The sequence below is a fragment of the Mixophyes fleayi genome, chromosome 7, assembly GCF_038048845.1.
Source record: "Mixophyes fleayi isolate aMixFle1 chromosome 7, aMixFle1.hap1, whole genome shotgun sequence".
Classification (NCBI taxonomy): Eukaryota; Metazoa; Chordata; class Amphibia; order Anura; family Limnodynastidae; genus Mixophyes; species Mixophyes fleayi.
In genome coordinates, this window is record NC_134408.1 from 77,959,650 (window position 1) to 77,981,968 (window position 22,319).

A 22,319-nucleotide genomic window follows, 5' to 3' on the forward strand; every position below is an offset into this window, starting at 1 on the left:
AGGGGAATCAAAGTTATTCTAATCTATGAAGGGACCAACTATACCTACAGATAAGCTTTAAAGTTCTTTTATCTGGTAGGCATATTGGTATGGTGCTGGTGGTCTTGGAAATATTTCCTCCTGTGTGTGTGTTTTTTTCCTTACTGATTCACTCCTAACACCTGAGTGCCTATATCCACTTGGTGATCTAAAATTCTGGCTTGTGGTACACCTATCTGTATTGTTGAATACAGTATTATACTATGTGGCGCCCCCTCCTACTTATTTTGTTTTAGTTACATATATATATATATATATATATATATATATGTATGTAGATATGTAATATACATATATATATATATATATATATATTGTCAGGATGAGAGCATAAATTTGATATGCTGAATTAGAATATTAAATGTCAGGGCCCAAATACATCTTTGCATGAATATCTAAATTAACCTGATCTTCAACCCAGATAAATGTGTGACCAAATGAGCCCAGGAGGAGGTAATTGAGTTAGGCAAACCCTTTGTGCAGAGACCAGCTTAAGATATGCAGATCACAGACATCCATTGTATTTGATCATGTATTTCCCTAGCTAATTGACTTCCTTTCAATAGGTAGTGTAAACACAAACTAACCCCTGGGTGTAAATTGGAGAACCATATGCCTAGGTGAGATCTTTGTAGACAAAGATAGCGTTTGAAGACTGCCTATAAAGATATATGGATATATGGGTTTCAAAGGAAAATGTCTACATCGTTCACATTTTGGGAAATCTGGATGGTACTCCGTACTGAGGGGCAAAAACCACACAAGGGTCTTAAAACATAGATGCCAACTACACAGGGAACAACCATAGTCACATGTATTTCAGGATAAGATTGGATATTGTTGTAATCTCATCATATTTGGTATTTAAACGTGCGGGAGATTATGACCGGTTTATTGAGGGGGGTGTTATTTCTCTGGGATATATCTGTGAAGAATTTCCAACAGGTCAAAACTTAGGAATAGTTTGAACAATTCTGAGGTGACACCCAGGGGACATTTCCGCCCCCACATTAACATTCACACTGCCCCTGTGAATGCCGTCCCATTTGAGTTTGCTTAAAAAATCTGTGTTCTGAAGGAAAAAACTGTCAGACTTTTGGGGAAATCAAGTTACATTGATAAGCTGTCCATCTTCATAGCCAATTCCCCTTGGCCAGAATGCAATTCATGTGAGTGCAAATCTGAATGTAATCCTTTTTATTTTAAACTATTTTTGCTTGTTATGTCAAATTTATTAATTGTTATTCATTATTTTTGTTATCTGTAAGCCCTGTACCTTTTGAATATTAAATCTATAATTTAATAAGTTGCGTCCTTGATACTCTAAAGAATCCATTGCCTGCTTATAAGAGAGATTGCTCGACCAGGTTAACCCTTGGAATGCCAGTGTGTGATTTGTTGATACATTTGATTAACAAGCTGTGCGTGCTTGTATTTAAATTTATGTAACAGTCTGGAGGTGTGAAGAGTTAACCCTATGTGTGCTGGTGTGGGTCTTGTTAGTTTGTGGATAACTAAAAGCCTGTGTGCCAGCGTGGGACAGTATATTGGGGTCCTATTCCCCGTAACCAATAGGTGGTGGCTGAACCTGAAGTGTGTGGGGGTGTGAGAGCGCTGTGTTGGGGGCGATTCCGTAATATTTAAATAAGTGATTTTAAATTCTATAATTTTATTAAAGGAATTAAATAAAGAATAGTGATGAAAAGTAATAATACTAGTGGTAGAAAATACTCATAACATATTAAATAGTGGAATTAAATGAACAAATATGAAATAGTGAAAATATTTCTGGTGCTTGTCACCAATGAAAATATCAAGGTGATTAATACAGTGAAATAAGATTAATAGTGAGTAAACATGTCAAGGGATAAGCAAAAGTCCAAATCATATAAAAAAAATATTTATTATTGAAACAAATAAATATTTCATATGATAAATTCTGTTAAGCAGCCAATCATTTTCAAAGAAAGGAAGATAAATTAATATACTCGTTAAGACATGGCATTTAAGAGAAAAATAAATTTACTTTCTTCCTTCAACTTTTCTTGCACTAAATTACTTCCTCGATTGCCTAAATCAATTCTTATGATTCCAAAGACTTTCACTCCTGTATGTTTTGAGTATATTCTATCACTAGTATTATTATTTTTTATCACTATTCTTTATTCCTTTTAATAAGATTATAGATTTTAAAATCACTTATTTAAATTAAATATATATACACAATAAAAGTTTTCACTTTATTTAATCACGCGTCTAAGTTTATTCACAATATGAGTTTGACATTATAAAACTTAAGTATCACTTACACATTATACTGTACTGTTATATAATAATAATTATTATTTTAAAGGTTAAAATATTACTAAAACACTAAACTGTATTTATATAAACTATTTTAGCACATGTAATATGTTCACACATCATTTGGGATTTAATACAGATCACACTATAATAATATTATATATAAACAAGAATTTGATCAAATTAAATATGAAAAATAATATTACAAATATAAAAAAAATGTGTGAAAATATATATAAATAATAAAAAATAAAATTGATAATAAATCATGCAGAATTAATAAAACAATAGACAATAATTTGTTCTAAATTGATCAATTTGGTATGAACAGTAAAATGAATATAATGTAAACTATATTATACTTACTACTTTTGAAGATCGTGAAGTCGAGGTATATTTTGTCTTTGGTTTATACCTTTCAACCAAAAGGAGAAATTAATATTTCATGAGCTCTTTTTACAAATCTGTTTTGAATTCAATCTTATTTGTAGATTTAATTTGATTAAAATAATTATTTTATCCGTTTGCCATTTATTATTATTGGAGAGAATAAACAACTCTCCTCTTCTTCTTTTATAATAATTTTGTTTTCCATGCAGCCGTATGAGATTTCTGAACAACAATCTATTGGGGATGACAAGTGTCAATCAACTGAAGTTAACGCCCATTGATCGGGGATAGTTTAAATAGCCTGCCTGTAAGAGGATCAGGTTGCCTCTAAGATGATGCTGTCACGCACCGGACCGTGAGTGCCTCTTCACTGGTGCGTGGCTCTCCAGTATTCCTGCCAGCACCTATCCTGAACCGTGGCCGCCCGCCATCCTGATGGTCTGCGCATGCGCAGTTCCTAAGAGCTCTTCTGACCTTTGCTTTTAGTTAATTGGTTGATCAGGCACTACAAGCAGTGGTACAACTTGCTGTCCGCAGACCATTGACTTCCCCGTTACCTACCTACACCTGGACAAGTCTTCTCACTATAGCAGTGGTACAACTTGCTGTCCGCAGACCACTGACTTCCCCGTTACCTTCCTGCACTTCTTCACGTCCATCTAGATCCTCGTGTTCATATCTACCTAATCATTAACCAGATTGCTGCTAGTCATTGACTTTTCTATTTGCATCCTCTCACCATCTGCTGAGTCATATGTTCCGCTAGTCACCCTGCTACCAGAGGTGTAACCCACACTACTCTGGTAAGATCATCATCTGGTGATATCCTGGGCAAAAAGACTCCTAGTGCCCGTGACAAATGCATTTAGCAAAACGTACGTTGGGTTTTTAGAGAAACATGTGAACCAATTAGCTCAGGAGGATTACTTAGTATATATTCTACCCAATATTTAATTCTTCCTTGCTCTTAATCCAGCCAAATAATATATCAAACTCTCGGACGCTTAGATACTCAATATTTTAATACTATCACTTGAAGCTGCTTAATCTAGTGAAGCTGGTTCAGATTTTTAGGGAGATTATTAGCTCCCACATTCAGTTTTCACCCGCTGTTATACTTTTCAGCCTCAGACGGAAGCAAACATGTATGTGAACTTGCAATTCATAATCACAGGCAAATCTTTACAAAATATTCTTCTCAGCGTGCGGTATATTCGAATGTGAACAATATATATATATATACACATACACACACACAGAGGGTTAATTGCCCAAACAGTATACAGACAACATAGATTCCCTTCCTGATTGCATTATCAGGCACTTTGTATATGTATATGAATGCTATGGGCTATGCCTGTTAATGTGTTAGGTGAATATTGAGACATAATTAGACTACAACATATACCTGATTTTTTTAAGACTCACGATACATCTGTACTGATAGTATGACATATTTTATGACATTGACTCAGTACTGCTATTACGGATTTATACTAACTGCGTTTTATGATTTTATATTTTACTTTTTAGGATTTTAAATGAATATTAATAAAAGTAAATTTTTATATGTGTGTGTTTATTATTTTAATTTTCAGACCTAAGGCACAGTTATAAGTTATAGACCATTTTTCTCTCACCATTATTGTTGCAAGTGGTATTCTCACTATTTGTTAAGGTGTGCCTCCATCAGTTAGTATTTGTTTTCATTTCTCTTCTGTATATGAGCAACCAGATAAGCAAGATCGTGGGGTCTGAACCCTTTATGGGTGAGAGCCTTACGGGTCAGCTCACAGCTGAGTAGGACAAATAAATTGTGGAGTACAGAGAGTGAACATGGAAATACAATGTGTACTCCCTGGTTTAATGGTTCCTTGACCGTCCAGGAGTCATATAAATATGTTGTGCATACTCTTTTGCTGATGAGACTCCAAGTACTATTTTGCACAGTCTTCACATTTAGCGGACCCCTTTCTTATAGAATTCTATATATATTCACCAATACTTTGTTGCCCCCAGGACTTCACCCATAGTAGTAGAGGATCCTGATGTATAGGAAAGGTCCAAAGTCAGTGACAAGTATAGGGACACTGATGATCATGGTGCAGAGTGTAGAAGCAAGAGCCAAAGAAAGGGAAAACTGGCTGAGAACAGAGGCTGGCAGCAAACAGATAGAGTCATAGTACTGGCTATGATCAGGGCTGGCAGAGATCCATAACAAGGTCATGGAACAGGCTGAAGTTAGGTCTGGAGGCAGACTAAGGACAATCCAGGAAACAGGCTAAGGTCAAAAGGCAGGTAGCACTCACAAGCAGGGTCATTTGTTGAATGAGGTTCTTTCGGTTTCAAAGAGTTAATGACTCATGAATGCAAGATTTATTGTGATATTTACCTTTATTTTTACAATAAACATAACATAAAATAAAAAGTAAATCAAATACTTAGCTTCCAATATGTTCAAGTAACAGTTAATTTCCAGGACCCCTCTTTCACATGAAAGCTGGAAAAACAATAGGCACCTTTTTTCATCAAGGTCCAGCCATGAGGCAAGGGTGTTTCTGACTGCATTCCAGTTTTATACTCCGAGAACAAAGAGTCTTAGAATCAACTTAAATATAAGGGTATAAACATATTTTCAGACTTGCTATTGGTACATTACTGATAAGAAATAATATATTCTCGCTCATGTGCAGAAGCATCTGAGACAACGCCCTGGCATTATATGTGGAGATTTCTCGGTCCAGCCTTTGATCAGATAAGCATTTTACAATACACACAGAAATGTATGAATGCAACAAAAATAGAGCTCAGTGGCCATTTTGATAGGCCTGTTACAATCCACCCTCACTTTTTTATGTGTATTATGTTGGTACTGGTACTCTTACAAATATATCATTCATACTAAACACGGTGCCAGTTCCCTGACACTTACACATATTCAATCGATATAACGTAAAATTGTCCTGTAAGATCACAGTATATGTGACTCAATTTTCATTTTAATGAATGACAAAGAAAGTCTAAGTCTCGTTCAAAGTCATAATCTCCCCATTGGGCGATGGGAAGGTTTCCATACAAGTCTAGCAATCTTCCACCTGTAATCGCCAGAATGTTTGGTAATGCATATAGATGAGTGCATTACACCATGGTCTAGTCCCTGATGTATTAAAGCACCATAAGGGGAAACACTGGGATCAGCAGGCTCAAAATCCACATAAAGAACTTCATCCTTCTCAATAGTCTGTCCTGAGAAAGGGAAGAGAAAATAGGGTGAGTCTCATCATCTTTCACAATATAACAAATGCTCTATAGATGTAATTTCCCCTCTACCTTTCAGTGTTTTTTTGCCATGCAGCAAAATACACAGCTTACTCCTGATACCGCATAATCCTGCTAAAGTAAAAATATACATTTTCTTTACATGTACCTCAATTCTCTAGTTCTAATACATTCTAATAAACAGGATACAAAACCTGTAACATCGTCCCAATCCCCAATAGTATATATCACTCTAAACATTTCTTCAAAACAATCTGATTATAAATGTTTGTGTTTTGTGCATCAGATATAACTAACAATAACCTCCTAAAAGTTCAACCTCTTACCATCCCCCAATTAACACAACATATACTGCCTTTCTAAAAACTCAATTTGTATATATTTAAACCTTTCTAGTTCTTACACAAAACATTCACTCATCCACACGGGCAGTTTTGTGGGTGGTAAGAAATATAAATGACGAGTGTACTTCATGTCATTTCTTCAAAGTTTAAAAATAATAGTCTCAAAAGTCTTGTGTTTGATTGTACAATATGGTGCCTCTCCACCCTCTGGCTGAAAGTGATGAATCCATATTGTTATATTTATGCAGTTGTCATAAGGCCTTCTTCTCCAGCATCAAGCAATGTAGGCCACATTTTCAGCAGTTGGCAATGTAACAGTTTTCTGCAATGTCTCTGACTATGGTTTGGATCAATGCAATTCCTTCAGCTTCAGTTTGCTGTAAAATAGCTTTAGCTTTTCCTTGGCATGACAATTCTTGCACCAAACGCCCTAGCACAATCCGTGCTGTTTCCACGATAAATTGCATAGCTTGTTTTGTAAACAGTTAACTTACTTGCACACCATTGAAGATATAGGTGTCAGCATGTCCTACATTGTTCTTCAAGTTCTTTTCAAATGTCCCATTCGCAGTGGAGAGATTTAAAGGGCTTTCAGTCTGTTCAGTGACATAGCAAACATCCTTGGGTTCAACCAGTTGGCTGGCACCTTCTCCTCCTCTCTGATGTTTGACAGTATATAAAGATGGCTGCGTTTCTGTTGCAAAGGTCCACACAAGTTCTTTATCAGTTTGTTGTACCAGAAATTGCTCTCGGTCTTGAAATATCTTCCAGCATAGAGATGTACTTATAGAGAAATCCAAGATAAACAGGTCTGATATTATTGGCAAAGTTCGCTTAAATTTAACTAGTCCTGCAAGCAGTTGCGGTACATCATGTATAACATGGAGGTCTTCTCCTTTCATACGTCCCCTCTCCTGAGAGTACCATCGTCTGTGTATTAAAGTCTGTCTGTGCCACTGTTGTGAACTGGTAGCATGTCTTCTTTGACTTCTTCAGCAATAGACATGACAGGTTGTGTGGTTGCCATTGGTAACAGTGCATCTTTCAGCTGTTTTAAAACCATTGACCGATTTGGTTTTATCAGGAAATACACTGGAGTGTGAGTTTCATTACCAATCACAAAATCGAAATTTGTCACTAAATAATCCCCCAGCCAATGTGTCTGTAATTGTCTGTTGCCCACTGTTATCAGACACTTCCCCAATCAGCGAGTGTGTTGTTGCATGTTCATTGAGCTTTGATGTGTGCGACACGCTGTTGAGTATCAGTGTGTTACCCACCCCCATCACTGTGTTTTCCTCCATTATCAGGTAACCAGTGGACATTTTTTGCAATGAAGGTGTCACGCACTGATACTAGCTAGTATTGGCGCAGCTGTGCGAGGATGCGTGGAGTCTAAAGCACCTCCGATGTTCACCAGGGGCCCCCCGCAAGGGAGTTTGGGCTTAGCTGCAAGGGGTGCACAGGTCGCGGTTCTCCAAGATGGCCACCAGCATAGGAACAGAGAGAAGCATAGTCGATCAAACCGAGACACATCCAGCGTGCTGCGAGGTACAGAGGGAGAATCCAAAACTATCATCGGGAACAGGCCAAAATCAGGAAACCAGGACAGGCGGCAAGGTACCAAGGAGAATCTGAAGGGAAGGTCAAAGGAAGCTGGGTCAATAATAGTAACATGTACCACATACAGAACAGACGCTGGAACAGGGTGAAACCAATGCTCTGGCACCCTAATGGTGCCAGAATCTCCCTTATATTCCCCTGGGGTGTTTCTCATTGGTGGGCAGATTGTCTGCAATTCTCAGTCCCAAATGGGAATGAATTGCTTTCAGTTTTTAATAAATTCCAAGCTGCGTGTGGGGAAAAATCTTGAAAAGATTATTTATTCCATGGACCCCCAAATTTGCACACTAACAGGATAGTAAAATTCAGGCAGGCTGGAAATGGTGGACTGAATATCACGATTAGGGGCCTGACTCATTAAGGATCTTAAATGAAGAGGATCCTTATTTCAGTCTCCTGGACAAAACCATGTTACATTGCAAGGGGTGCAAATGAGTGTTCTGTTTTGCACATAAGTTAAATACTGACTGTTTTTTCATGTAGCACACAAATACTTGATAGCTTATTTGTACACTGAAATTTAAAGTTCATATGTGTGTGCTACATGAAAAAACAGGCAGTATTTAACTTATGTGCAAAACAGAACACTCATTTGCACCCCTTGCAATGTAACATGGTTTTGACCAGGAGACTGAAATAAGAATCCTCTTCATTTAAGATCCTTAATGAATCAGGCCCTAGATTACCCACTTTAGTAACATTATATTTATGCATAGCTGTTTTTTCAATATATCATGCAGCTTGCCGTCTCCCTCCCCTCGTTTATCCATATTCAGTCCACCATTTCCAGCCTGCCTGAACTTTACTGTTAGTGTGTAAATTTGGGGGTCCATGGAAAAAGCTCCTACACCCTAACTTGTCTGTGTAATAAATAGTATTTTCAACCATTCAATTTTTCACCAAAAGCAGCTTGGAATTTATTAAAAACTGAAAGCAATTCATTCCCATTTGGGACTGAGAATTGCATAACCACAACATATACGGTCTATATCTATGTGACTGTGAATATTGACACATATGTGTTATTATTTTGTATTAACAACTCAGCTCAGAGTATTCATTAAATTTTAGCTTGTTTACTATGGAGTAATTATTTTTCATTTACACACAATACTGTGGAACAACAGAGGACCGCCCATCTTGATCCCCCTTAATGCCAATCCGTTGGAAGAACCAATCGGGGGAGACAGATGTGTTTGGCAAACCCTTTATAACTGAGAACTTAGGAAACACATTCAATTCCTATGAGTCACTCCCTGGCGAAGCCCACGTGGGCGAAACACGTAGGCACTGATAAATACTTGTACTTCTCACATCATCCGCTCATGAGCTTTCACTTACGAAGAACTTTTACATCTGGAATGCCGCTATTGCGCATGCGCGAACCGTCCAGCGTCTCTCACACAGACACTGTGTACACATCTGCAAGGACCAAGGTACATGCATTTCTAATGATGAGGACTCTCTAGTACGGATGTATCGGAATATAAACCTCAGCTTACCTTTCTATATCAACTATATATATATTCAGCTGATTACTGTTTTTATATATATCCAGTCCACTGGTTCTTTCACCATCAACATTCAATATTTAGTCCTTCCAAATACCCTATTTTGTTTTTTATCCATAATTTGTTGTTTACCCACCTAGCATCTGCGCCTGGGAGCCGACCACTTCACTGTAACACTATTGGGGATTGGGACGAGCCCCTTCACCACTCCCATAGGCAGTAGCGTACATTAGGTGAGGAAGCGCGGAGTCCATATCTTTCGATCCGCAAAGTGTTTCTGTCGGTTAGAGGCTTTCAACATGCTGTGTTTGACCTGGGACCAGATCCTGGAAAAGTCACAGACAATACTTTGAACCGCAGGAACAGAGATACCAAAGTCCTTCGAAAAGGTTGGTAAGACAGGATGTCTACCGAAGATAGCGAAGAAGGGAGAAACGTGGGTGGATTCGTGCTGATGGTTGTTATGAGAGAACTCTGCTGAGGGAAGATGTTCACTCCAGGATTCCTGATGGTCTGAACAATAACAATGGAGAAAGGTCTCCAAATCCTGGTTGACCCGCTCAGTTTGCTCATAGGTCTGGAGATGGTAGCCTGAGGAGAATTTTAGTTGAATACCAAGATGTTTGCAATAGGCTCTCCAGAATTTAGAGATACATTGTACTCCTCTATCGGAGATGATCTCTAGAGGACAAACATGGAGGCGGAAGATATTGTTGATAAAAAGGAGAACGAGCTCAGAAGCTGAAAGTAACTTCTCGAGAGGAACAAAGTGTGCCGATTTCGAAAAGCGGTCCACCACCACCCAGATGGTGTTGAACCCCTGACTATCGGGGAGATCTGTAATAAAATCAATTGAAATGCTTGTCCATGGAGATTTTGAAACTGGAAGTGGTAGAAGAAGCCCGGCTAGAGGTCGCCTAGGAGTCTTGTGGTGTGCACAAACGTCACAGGTAGCAATAAACTTGTGAACATCAGAGCTCAAGGAGGGCCACCAATAATTACGGGATAAGAGGGCAATGGTTTTCTTGGTGACCGCGTGACCGGCAAATTTGGAGTCATGGGCCCAGGATAAAAGTTTAGAACGAAGATGCACGTCCACAAAGGAACGCCCAACCGGTAGTGTCTTGGGTGAGGACTTAGTTAAGGCTAAAACCTTAAGTGGACTAATGATGGGCCTGGGAGCAGCAGGGCAGGAATCCGACGGATCAAAAGACCTTGAGAGGGCATCAGCCCTAACATTCTTGGAGCTGGCTCGAAAGGTCAGGATTAGTTGAAATCTGGAAAATAAGAGTGACCAGCGGGCCTGCCAAGGGCTCATACACTGCGCTGACTGTAGGTAAGTAACTTTCTTATGATCTGTGAAGACCGTGATGGGATGGAGAGCCCCCTCCGGAAGGTACCTCAATTCCTCCAGGGCTAACCTTGATTGGAAAAAGCTCTTCATCACTAATGCCATAATTAACTTCACAGGGTGAAAATTTCTTAGAGAGGAACCCACAAGGAAAAAATGTGCCACTGGAGTCTTCCTGGGAAAGGACTGCCCCCACACCGACTGAAGAGGCGTCTACCTCAAGAAAAAATGGTTTGTGTTGGTCTGGTTGTTTCAAGATAGGAGCCCCCGAGAAGGCTTCTTTCAGACATCTGAATGCAAAGATAGTGTCCTGGGGCCAATCTTTCACCAGTACCCCTTTGCTCGTGAGGGAGGTGATGGGTGCAATTAATGAAGAAAAATTCTTGATAAATTGTCAATAGTAATTGCAAATGCCGATGAACTGTTGAGTGGCTTTAAGGCCAGTCTGTTGCGGCCAATTGAGGATGGTTTCTACTTTATTGGGATCCATTTGCAATCATGTACCAGAGATTAGATAGCCAAGGAAGGGGACTTGAGATTGCTCGAATAGGCACTTCTCCATTTTGCAATAAAGATGGTTCTTTCGTAGACGAAGTAAGACGTTTTGACATGTTCACGATGTGAGAGAAGATCTTGGGAAAAGGTCAAGATGTTATCAAGGTAAACAACCATGGAGGAATATAACAGGTCTTGGAAGATTTCATTTACAAACTCCTTTAAGACTGCTAGGGCAATACACAGCCCGAAGGGCATGACCAGGTACTCGTAATGCCCGTCCCCAGTATTAAAGGCAGTCTTGCATTCGTCACCTTGACGAATCCGAATCAAGTTGTAGGCTCCCCTGAGGTCGAGTTTAGTAAAAGTTTTAGCTCCAGGAATCCGGTCAAAGTGTTCTGAAATTAGAGGAAGAGGATAGCGGTTCTTTACAGTAATGGCGTTCAATTTCCGATAATCAATACAAGGTCTAAGAGAACCGTCCTTAATCTTAACAAAAACGAATCCAGCACCAGTAGGAGTAGTAGATTTATGGATAAAACTGCGTTCAAGTTTTTCGGAAATGTAGGCTGACATAGCACAGGTCTCGGGTAAGGCTAAAGGAAACACTCTACCCCTGGGAATCCTTTTGCCAGGAATAAGGTCAATGGGACAGTCCCAAGGACGATGAGGAGGTAATGATTCCGCAGTGGCTTTGCAGAAGACATCCAGGAAATCTGCGTAAGCTTATGGGAGGATGATTTGAGTAGCCGGGGTAAGACAGAAGATTGAAGTCTTGACAGGAAGTACCGGAGACAGACAACGATGCTTGCATGAAGAACCCCAAGCGGTGATCTGTGCACGATGCCAGTCCAATTGAGGTGAATGTGACTGGAGCCAGAGTAGTCCCAGAATAACCGGATTAATTGACTGTGGAAGAATAAGGAAACATCCATTCAGAATGGAGACCTCCTGCCAACAAACGTACTGGACTGGTAATGCAGTCGATGGAGCCGTTGGTGACGTGGTTACCATCTATCTCAGTCAGCACCAGAGGCTATGGCAATGTCTGAGAGGAGAGATGGAGCTTGGATGCCAACTCGGCGGATATGAAGTTCCCAGCAGTTCTAGAGTCCACGAAGGCTGAGTCTTGCTTGGAACCATCTGGTACATGGAGAACTATAGACATAAGAAATTCAGCATCTTTAGTAGAATAGGGAGTGGTAGATCTGGATCCTAGGACGACCCCCCCTAACTTCGCCTAGGATGGAGCGTTTCCCAGCCTCTTGGTACAAGAAGAGAGGAGATGACCAGATTCACCACAATAGAGACAAAGGTGGTTTCTGATACATATGTCACGTTTCTATTGGGAAAGACGAGACCGGCCTATCTGCATAGGTTCTTCAGAAGAAACTATGGGAGATTGAAACTGGAACCAGGCGAGGAAAATTCCTGCGAGAGCGATCCCTATCCTGGTTACGTTCTCTATAGCGAATATCCACCTTGATGCATAGATAGATCAACTCGTCCAGGTCGGAAGGAAGATCGTCTTCAATGCATTCATTTAGACCTTGCCAAAAGGTAGCTACGAGCGCCTCATTATTTCAACGCAGCTCTGAATCGAGTGTCCAAAATTGTACTGCATATTGGCCGGAGGTTAGAGAACCTTTATGAAGGGCCAGCAGACCTGAAGCAGCTGATGAAACCCGGCATGGCTCATCGAAAACCTTCCAGAAGTTTTCAATAAAATGAGAGGAATTCTGGAGTATAACATCATTTTCCGGAGAGGCGATGTCCAAGCCAGAGCTTGACCCATAAGGAGGGAGATTATATAATCCACCTTGGAACGTTCACAGACAAAATTCTCGAGAGTCAATTCGAATTGGATGGAGCACTGATTGAGGAAGCCTCTATTTCTTAGGGTCACCCTGAAATTTTTGCAGGCGGAGGGATACATAGACCCCTGGGGCTGAAGAGCTTACAGTGGCAGCAGAAGAGGAAACAGTAGCTGCCATGGGCGCTGGGTTAACAGGCAAATATCCCTGGAGGGTTTCTAGGCGAGAGACCACTCCCTGAAGGCACTGTAAGAGTTGGGCTTGATTCGTCTCTTGCTCGTCCACTCTCTGAATGAGATGAAGCAGAAGATCACAAGCAAAGGGCTCATCCTGACCACTCATCTTCTTGGCCAGAGTATACTGTCACGCACTGATACTAGCTGGTATTGGTACAGCCATGCGTGGAGGCGCGGAGTCTAACACACCCCCAGTGTTCATCAGGGACCCCCGTAAGGGAGTTGGGCTTTGCTGCAAGGGGTGCGCAGGTCATGGTTCTCCAACACGGCCACCAGCGTAGGAACAGAGACAAGCATAGTTGATCAAACCGGGTCAGAACCAGAGGGCTGTGAGGTACAAAGGGAGAATCCAAAAGAATTGTCAGGAACAGGCCACAATCAGGAAATCAGGACAGGCGGCAAGGCCGTGATAATCGCATCAACGATTGCGAGAACTCTGACACAGAAAACACCTACAAAAAAAAACAATTTCTTGAAAAAACGACTGGATTCTACATAGACTTACCTGAAAACCGACTCTGCAGATATCCGATGGCAGCAGAAGGCTGACAGGACCTCCTTCCGAATGGCCAGCTCTCCGGCAGTGGTGTTTGACGTCAGTGCGACCTGCATGAATTTTAATTTAAAGTGGCAATGTCGGGACGCCGCAGGTTAAGTGTTTAAACGGGTGTTGTCTGTGTCAGAGTTCTCGTAATCGTTGAAGCGTACCCAACCCGCGGCAAGATACCAAGGAGAATCCGAAGGAAAGGTCAGAGGAAACCGGGTCAATAATGTCAGGCGCCGTCCCCGCACTGCTCTTACGTGCCGGGGACGGACGCCTGTCTCTCTGACCGGCTCGACTTCTGGGTTTTTCGCGCGCATGCTCATTAGACCCTAGCAATGGGGCGCTTCTTAGCCCAGTTTATCGGCGGTCTCAGGCCTGTGAAATATGTGCCATACATAAAACCCTGAGACAATCTCCCACTGGAATCCTACTTCCGCTTCCTGTGGCAGGAAGTCCAGCATGAGTATGGATTTTATTACCGATCTCCCTATTAGTCATGGCTTCACTTGCATATGGGTAGTTGTCGATAGATTCTCTAAATTAGCTTATTTTACCCCTCTCAAGGAACTACCTTCTGCATCAGAATTGCCATCCTTATTCATCCTTCACATCTTTCGCCTGCATTGCTGTCCTCGGGAGATCATCTCTGACCATCGAGTGCAGTTTGTTTCTAGTTTCTGGAGGGCCTTCTGCAAACTTCTGGGAATGGAGTTAAAATTTTCCTCTGGATATCACCCCCAGAGAACGGCCAAACTGAGCAGGTCAACCAGGATTTGGAATCTTACATTCGATGTTTCTGTTCTGAAAAACAATCCACATGGAGTAAGATTCTCCCTTGGGCAGAATTCGCTCACAATAATCATCTGCAAGAATCCACGGGTAGCTCTTTCTTTTTTACCTTATTCGGGAGACACACGATTTTGCCTTCCTTCTCAGATCTACCTGACTCCATGGTACCTGCAGCTCAAGACCTGGTTTATAATTTTTCTATAATCTGGTCCCAGGTATAAACCAAGTTACAACAGACTCAAGACCGTTGTAAGTTCTTCGCAGATCGCCATTGAAAAAATATCCCTGTACTTCATATTTGGTATAAGATGTGGCTTTCTACTCGAAATCTTAAACTCAGAATACCAACCATGAAATTTGTACCTCGGTACATCGGACCCTATCCTACTGTTCAGGTGTTGAATGCCATTACTTACAAACTCCAGTTATCTCCCTCTCTTCGAGTGCACAACTCTTTTCATATTTCCCTTCTCAAACCTCTTGTTATCAACGAGTTCTCCAAGAAATCTTCCCTTCCTCCTCCCGTCAAGACCATATCTGGTCTTGACGGGAGTTTGAAGTTGAACACATTCTGAAAAGCGTACCCTCCAAGGCAAACTACATATTTTAGTCCACTGGAAGGGCTATGGTCCTGAGGAGAGATCCTGGGTCAACAAGAATGATCTTCATGCTCCCCGTCTTCTGGCTCTGTTTCTGAAAAAAGAAGCCTCTTGTCTGGAGAGGGTACTATTAAAGTAATTCTATCGTTTTAAAATAAGCATTGCCCAATCAAGTGTCTGTGTTTCCAAAGCACATGGTGGTTTATTTTAACAGATGTAAATAATCAACAATTCACTACATTATTATATTATGATAAAGTACAGTACAGCACAGCCAATACCAAAAGTTACATACATACATACCGCTGCAATCGCTGCGCTTCCATGGGTCCCAATGGAACAGTGTATCTGTTAGATAACTGTGGTCAGAGTAGACTGACCCTGGTGGGGGATGCAGCTAATATATACAGTCAGTGTTTCATTGTGAACAATAGAGATGACGTAGCTTGCATCTATAGGTCCAGGCACAGGGTGGCTTCAGGGTAAACAGTTCATAGGCTGATTCAATCTAAGGAATCCAAAGGAGGGGGTCGTCTCTCCAGGGGGTCCGCTCCTTTCATAGCCAGCATCATACAAAAGGTTTATTCCCTAATATCAATAACTAAGGTATGCAATGTGCGATCTCTTTCGCCGACTGCACTGGACAGCTGCTGATGATTAGGGCTTCAATATGATATCAGGCATGACACCTTTCCTATAACCTAAACCTTTAATAACACTAAAATGTACATATAATCATATTATATAAACAAATAATAAACCAAATGCTATCTGCTCATAAATTACAGTGTAACGGAACCAATATGAATTGTATAAATAACTAAATGTTGTAATGCTAGTGTGTGCGTGCGTATTTTACCGTGCGGTCGCATCACGCCACGTGTTACCTGGCGTACACTTCGCAATACGCACGGCAAACCAATATACTTTCGTTCATCCAATTATATGACTTCAACAGTCCACCCTTTGATAGTATAATAAACTATCACCTTAAAGATGTTATATGCAGGATCTCAGTACCACGTTTCATTGTTATGTAATACAAATCCCCCTTGGTGTATGACCACGCTGTTTGTAGATCTAAACAAGTTATCATAAGAGAGAGTCTTAATCCTCTAAACAATTTCTTCTTTTACTATAAACCGTACACTTCTGGAGCTTGGAGATAACCTTTTGTATGCCCTTCAAAGGTGCAATAAAACACTTAATACATTATTTGGAAAGGTACAAGGTACAATAGAACATGTATCAGCTATACAGAATTCTCTACTACAGTTCTTCAAGTTTAACAGGTTCTTCTGTCCAACACATGTCCCATTCGCCCTGGTGTGACAGCCATGTATGCTCGTGTGTGTAAGTGTGGACCTTACTAGCAGCTTTTTCAGTTGGTAACTGTGTCACTGTATAAAGTCCTCTATGTAGTGTCCTAATCATGTGCTGGTATTGCTATAAAACGATTTCTTAGTCACCTCAACATCGCCCCCTAGACTAGAAAAATGCTGAAGACCAATGTATATCAATCGATTTTCCCTCTGCCAACTCACATGTCATTCTCAGTACCTCACATTCAGCTACTTGACTAAGTGGGAAAGGCAAAGGGGTCTATTTCTATAACACTTTCTTCAAATATAACAGTATCCAGTACATGTCTGTCTAACAGTGAAAAAATATAAAACATGAAAATTCTACATTTTCTAGGGTTTCACATTATGTCGTATCTTGTGGTAAAAATCCTACTCCAATGTTCTATACAGAGATGCATATCTGTATGCCTAACCTCCAGCAATCTCTTATCCACCCTTTGTGCCTCCATATAAAGGCACATTTTTGTACAGGTGGCAGGAATCATAAAACAAAAAAAAAACACAAAACAGATATGCAATCTATAAAACATGAATCGTATTTCCACAACAGAACCTTTCGGCTTAAAATCAGCAGTTTCTATACACATGAAAACAAAACCCATACTTGACTAGGGGGTCTTAACAGTGCCATCCAGTGTCGTCCGTCATTTGTTCATTAAGAACTCGGTATAACATCAACTACATACCTTTTCAACGGACTTTCCCTAACTTATTATAGAGAAAATGAAAAATTTACTCTTAGTGACTCATATTTTCTCTGAAATACATAAAACGATATTTTGGAGCAAAGTATGTACATACTTCATTTTTGGATAATGATTCTCAGCCAAACAAATTATCACTGCAGCCTAAAACAAAAGAGTGTTCCAATTGTCTATTGTTAATTTGTCTTTCAAGAGTGATTTTTTTTTCTATTTCTCTATCCCACCCCTCTGATCACTAAGTCTATACTCCTTTTGTGTCCCCTTTATCTGTGAGAAGAAAAACAAGATAGTTATCTTAAAACAGCAAACAAAACAAACATTTCCATTCTTTTCCATCGGCCAGCGATTTAGGAAAGCAAACGTGACAACATAAAACAAACAAACAAAATCAACAAAGATTACCTTTTAAATAAATTTCTTTCTACATTTTGCACCTTAATACTTACCACAGGTTAACTTTACTTTGTCTAGTTGTAGGATTACAGGTCTGACCTGAACTCTCGAGTTGATTATTGCTTTCATGCACAGCATTTGCTGCTATAACGTGTGCGGGCAGGTGTGAGTTTTCTAGTCTACGTGAATTCCTTCTTGGATGATATCTATGTGACCCACCCCTATGTGTATTGTCACTTTCCTTTTTACAATCTCTCCTAATGTGTCCTTCTCTGCAATTGTAACATCTCACTATTCTGGGTTTCCTGTTATGTGGGTTGTATGCTGGTGGTCGTGTGTGCAGTCCCTCTAGTGCTGGGATACTTACCATCATTACCCTATTACTTAGTGTCTCCTTCTGTTTATTTTTATCATGTCCTATAGCTGACTCCCTGAGAACACTTACAGTACTTCCTCTCCAGTATGGTAATGAAGTTTGCACCCTTCTTTTCAAGTTTTCCCTGAGTCCATCCATTAGAACTTTAACAGCAACCTCTCTGTAGTGTACATTATCTTTTATGTCTGGTACCCCAGTATATTTGCCCATTTCTATTAGAGCTCTGCAAAAATAGTCTGTTGCATTTTCACTATATTTTTGCTGGATAGTAAAAATTTTACTCCAGTCCACTATCACTGGGAAATATATGGCCAACCGTGTGATTATTTGTCTAATATTGTCCTGATTATCATCCTCGGTTAAGGATTCATCCTCCTCCAACATACAATCCTTAATGAACTTTTGTATATCAGTATTGAGAGGAAGACAGGTTTACAATAATACTCGCCAATCGTTATTAGTTGGCTCATACATATTACCATAATATCTAATAAACTGCTGACATTTGGTCAAATCTTTCCTAGGATTAGGGAAATCAGACATAATTGAAAATGTTTCAGATCTAGTGCCTGTATCATGCTTTGCTACATGTTTTAAGGGAACGTCACCATCTCTGTCCGCTTTTCCATTGGGAACTGTTGTAGTGCAGACAGGATGTAAGTCTACCAAATGACTATGTTCTGAACTAGGTGCTGAAATTGCTGCTGCAGTACAATGGATGTCTCCCCCTGTGTTAACCTTTACATTATTCTCACCACTTTCAGCCGCTGCCCCTGCTGGTGGGACCGTCCCTCTTCTTTGTCCTGAAACATTACTTTTAACATTCCTCAAAACAACATACAGATTACTAGTTCCAGTTTTCACATTTTTGGTATTGGCTGTACTTCCCGCCCCGACCGAATTTATCGGGGGCGTGTTTGCGCTCAGTTCGCCACGCTTAGCAACACACACTGCCGGAATGCTTGTTTCCGGTACGCTTACTTCCGCTGAACACGCGTTTTTCGCTACACTCACTTCTGCTGTGCGTTCGCTGCTCTGCCACGTGTTACCTTCCATTTGCCACGATTTTAAACAATGATTATGTACTGTTGACTTAATCAACCGTACTTTATATTTTACGGTATTTAGTACCTCTGCATTAAAACTCCCTGTTGTTGGGAAAGGCCTAACACACTCTTTGGTCATCTCGACCCCTGTGTTGCAATAAGCCGTTGCGTATGCACCATATTTATTACACATACAAAACCTTGCTGAATCCCTAAGGCCTACTTTAGGCAGTACATTGGCCATCTCTAGCGTATGCTTAGCACCCATGTTGAACAGTGTCTTAGATAGCCTGGCTACCACAACCTTCTATGCGGAACACAGATATACTGATTTCAACAATTGCTACAATCACTCTACCGCTAGAGATCTCTTACTGGCCGTGGACGTATTCGCTACAAGCCGCGTCCACTCGCTTCCTCTTGTCTTAGACAAGGACCCCTAACACAGAAACTATCACTGTGGGACCCAAAGGCTATCAGCTCCTCGATGCCCTGGCTAAACCACAAAAATCTGTTGAGTTTATTATAACTGGGAGAACAAAGTCGATACAATCAACCAGCCTTTCCAACATAATTCCTCCTAGCTGCTTCACCATTTCGCACTGATGGTTGTCATGCGGTTAGATCGCACAGCCTACCAATACTAATTATTAGCAAACCTTGCGATCTAATGGTAGCGCTTTGCGAAAACCCGGTTTTCGCATTCGGTATACCTGCCCTGTATACCGTCCTTCAGTTGGGCAATCCGCCTCGTCAGACAGCAACTGAGCACAATGAATAATAAACAGTGTATTTATAAAATCACACACTATACACCTTTTCTGCGCAGAAAATTAAAAGTTCCCAACAACAGTAATAATGTCTCAGAGGTTTTCACAAGTAATTTATACTATGCATGTATAACTATCAAAACAATTGTTTAACCACAAGGCAAATCTACCGGAAGTTTGCGTACGCACAGCCGGAAATACACATACGCTCAGCAATGCAATACACTTAAAAACGTAAAACGACAATAAAAAGAAACATTTTTCTTTCTTGTCCCTAGATTCAAATTAGCGTTCCTTCAGTCTATGCAACAACGGACATTCGGTCTCTCAACACAAAGTGAACCACAGGTCTTAAACACAATGCGTTCTTTCCTGCTATGCGACGCGTCCGTCAATCCACCCTTTGTTGAGGAACCGAATAACGTAAGCGTTGCATACCTACCGGTAACGTAACTCATCTTCGAGCCCCCAAATTATTAAAGTAATTCTATCGTTTTAAAATAAGCATTGCCCAATCAATTGTATGTGTTTCCAAAGCACATGGTGGTTTATTTTAACAGATGTAAATAATCAACAATTCACTACATTATTATATTATGATAAAGTACAGTACAGCACAGCCAATACCAAAAGTTACATACATACATACCGCTGCAATCGCTGCGCTTCCATGGGTCCCAATGGAACAGTGTATCTGTTAGATAACTGTGGTCAGAGTAGACTGACCCTGGTGGGGGATGCAGCTAATATATACAGTCAGTGTTTCATTGTGAACAATAGAGATGACGTAGCTTGCATCTATAGGTCCAGGCACAGGGTGGCTTCAGGGTAAACAGTTCATAGACTGATTCAATCTAAGGAATCCAAAGGAGGGGGTCGTCTCTCCAGGGGGTCCGCTCCTTTCATAGCCAGCATCATACAAAAGGTTTATTCCCTAATATCAATAACTAAGGTATGCAATGTGCGATCTCTTTCGCCGACTGCACTGGACAGCTGCTGATGATTAGGGCTTCAATATGATATCAGGCATGACACCTTTCCTATAACCTAAACCTTTAATAACACTAAAATGTACATATAATCATATTATATAAACAAATAATAAACCAAATGCTATCTGCTCATAAATTACAGTGTAACGGAACCAATATGAATTGTATAAACTAAATGTTGTAATGCTAGTGTGTGCGTGCGTATTTTACCGTGCGGTCGCATCACGCCACGTGTTACCTGCCGTACGCTTCGCAATACGCACGGCAAACCAAAATTAAACCAATATACTTTCGTTCATCCATTTATACGACTTCAACAGTACTGTCAGGCGTCGTCCCCGCAATGCTCCTACGTTCTGGGGACGGACGCCTGTCTCTCTGTCCTGCTCGTCCGACCCGTTGCTAGTCAACCGAGACTTTTTTCGCTGTGTGGCATGCGCATTAGACCCGATGTTTCTTCTCCTCGTTTATCGGCGGCCAGGTGCATGGGACCACCGAAATCCACTGCCACCAATCAGGGGCCACTAATAGGTATTTCTAGATCCTCCCTCCATGACTCTGGTGTCAGAGTATTAGTTCAACCAGCTTCAGCGTTCTGTTCCCTGCTTCCTCCTGTTTATTGTTCTTTGGTTCCTGACTGCTTGGCTTCATTCCTCACTACTCCTCTGCCCTGCGATTTGGCTCTGTTGATACCCGGTATTTGACCCTCGGCTTGCCTCTGACATTTCCTTCGGATCACCCCTTTTGTACTGCACCAACGTTTGGCTTTTGACCCTGACCAATCCTGTCTCTCCCACTGCCCTGATTACTAACTGGGAGAACCGCGACCTGCGCACCTCACGCAACCAAGCCCATACTTTCTTGCGGGGGTCTCTGGTGAATACTGGGGGTGCGTTAGACTCCGCGCCTTCCATATTAGTTGCATCAATATCAGGCAGTGGCATCCTCTAGAGGTCATTATGGTGACAAATAGCAACAGGTGCCACATACAGGACAGAAACAGGGTGAAACCAATACTCTGGCACCCTAATGGTGCCAGAGTCTCCCTTATATTCCCCTGGGGTGCTTCTCATTGGTGGGCAGATTATCGCCAGTCAACGCTGACCGCCGGGTGGAAGTATGGACGTCCAGATGCCTAACAATGGGATGCCGCAGGGACCGCGCATGCTCACTCGACAACCTGAAGGTGGAGGGCAGCGTCCCATTGCTAGGCAACAGGACGCTGCCTGACAGAGACAGGCGGCCGCCTCTCACACATAAAGACAGTGCGGAGGCGGTGCCTGACAGATGGTCTGCTCATAAAACACATTTTGTTTACGTGTTTCATTGTTAAACTCAACAGTGACACTATTAGTA

At 41.1% G+C, this 22,319-nt stretch overlaps 1 protein-coding gene and 1 long non-coding RNA gene across 8 annotated transcripts in view; one reads left to right on the forward strand and one right to left on the reverse strand.

The window, feature by feature from the left end:
• The window catches only part of GLS (glutaminase), a 368,780-nt gene that overhangs the window by 274,195 nt on the left and 72,266 nt on the right, over window positions 1–22,319 (forward strand). The window lies entirely within an intron of this gene.
• LOC142097824 (uncharacterized) lies at window positions 5,109–16,173 on the reverse strand. The gene is made up of 2 exons (XR_012678258.1): window positions 14,502–16,173; window positions 5,109–7,990 (listed from the first exon to the last, which is right to left on the reverse strand). It is a non-coding gene; the product is annotated as an uncharacterized LOC142097824 (long non-coding RNA).